Source organism: Acyrthosiphon pisum, chromosome A2 (genome assembly GCF_005508785.2).
Source record: "Acyrthosiphon pisum isolate AL4f chromosome A2, pea_aphid_22Mar2018_4r6ur, whole genome shotgun sequence".
Lineage (NCBI taxonomy): Eukaryota > Metazoa > Arthropoda > Insecta > Hemiptera > Aphididae > Acyrthosiphon > Acyrthosiphon pisum.
In genome coordinates, this window is record NC_042495.1 from 32,179,741 (window position 1) to 32,181,953 (window position 2,213).

The following is a 2,213-nucleotide window of genomic DNA, read 5'->3' on the forward strand; positions in this document are numbered from 1 at the left end:
TCCAAAATCAGTACTCACTTGCAACTAACACAGGGGGCTTGGGGGTCTAACTATATTTTCCGTTCTCAGTTACCTACGCTACCAACGTGGTCGGCAATCCACCGTAGGTGGATTTCATGCTTCGTGATATACACTTCTCATTAAGTCCGCAATTTGACTGCTTACCTATGTGATTTGATGACTGATAGCTAGACAATCGAATAAACCTATCGACTCTACACTTTTTAACAACACAGAAGATCGTATCCAGCCTATCCATTTACAAAGTTTGTGATGGATTGCTAGACGCACTAACTTTTAAACATTACCATTGAAACGCCAAGCCTTATCTCCAATCCATATCACTAATCCTTATCAAAAATCCCAAATTTTCGTTTTACAACTCATACTTTACTACCACGACTTTTATAATTCCAACAAAATTGTCTCCAAAATCGGTACCCTCTCACAGCGAGTCCAACGGTCCCGAGTTACACTTAGAGCTAGGTAACTTCATAAAACAACAACACACATCATTCTAAAATCAATATATTCTCCAGTAACCAATCAAAAATGAGCGATATATTATTGCATTGGCATTGCTTAACCATAGTGTTTTATTAATCGATGCTAATAAACAACAAGCTAGGAAACTGTATTTGCTAAACACAACATAGTAGCTAATTACAGACTAGATTGATAAATAATTAAAAATTAAAAAGTATTGAACTGGAAAGAATTGAACCACCTTTTTTTTACTTTACTCGACGACAATGGTGTGACTCCTATACAGTGTGCTCAACAATTTAGGGAACACTGAATTTTTCGGCTGGACTATTTTAGAATAAATACATTTTTTTTACAAGCTGATGGGTTTATAAATATACATTTATACATACATTTCAAATTTTTTAACATTTTGGTCTGCGCATGCGTAGTAAAAACGTATTTCTTAATAGCAACACCTATTTTGAATACCTTATTCGGATAGGTCTATTTTTTAAACTAATTTTTATGAATCAACTATGGTCCTAAATTCAAAATTGACTGAATAAGAGCCATACCAATTTTAATAAATAATACAATAATAAAATCTTTTATAATAATTAATTCTTATTGGTTATTATTTGAATATTTGTACGTATATTTTTTTTTTTTTTTATATAAGTGTTATAATATAGGTACAAATATATTTATAAAAATCGATTAGGTATTACCTAGTGGACAACAGTTATTTTATAAAATATATAGTTATCGAGGTTTGAAATAATAAGATAATGGTAATCAGCATGGTTATTCAGATAATTTTATGCTAAATAATTATAAGGCATAACAATAATAATATTCACTATTAATTATTATTAGATGTATAATATCAATAAGTGATAAATTATTCCTATCTATTCAATTGTAATTATTTATAGGTAGATTAACCGTTTTGATTATTATTTTTATACTCTAAAATGTAGATTAAGTAAATAATTTTTGTTTCGGTTATCATAGTGCGAGTATTTAGGTTAAAATGAACAACCAAGAAAAAGTGGAAATGCTTTTAACTTATGGTAGATGCAATGAAAATTCTCGTTAGTCAGCAAAAATATATGCAGAACAATACCCAGGTCGGTACCATCCACCACACACATTGTTTATTAAAATAGAAAAATGATTAATTAACCGAGGAGCATTTTCTGTAAAAGTAGTCCGTAACCAACAAATTAGACAAAATAATATTAATGATGATGTGGAACTTCAAGTTTTAGCATATATTAGATTGAATCCACGATCTGCGGTTAAGCATGTTAGTAGAGGAGTTGAAATCTCGTTCAGCCTTATGCATAACATTTAAAAAAAAACACAATTCGCATCCTTACAAACCTGAATTAGTTCAATATTTACGACCTGCAGATCCAGAAAGAAGGTTATATTTTATTGGTTGGTTACTAGTTAAAATCGATACACAACCATTATTTTTAAATCAGATATTATGGACTGATGAATCTAAATTCACGAACAATGGGGTTATTAATAAGCAAAACAATCGTTTATGGTCAGATGTCAATCCCCATTGGACAGTGGATAGTCATCACCAAACTGTGTGGGGTACAAATGTTTGATGTGGACTTATTGGTGGAAAATTATTAGGTCCGTATTACTATGAAGAAAACTGCCAAGGCGATACTTAGAATATTTAACAAATATTTTACCATTGACGTTAGACAATTTACCATTAGCCA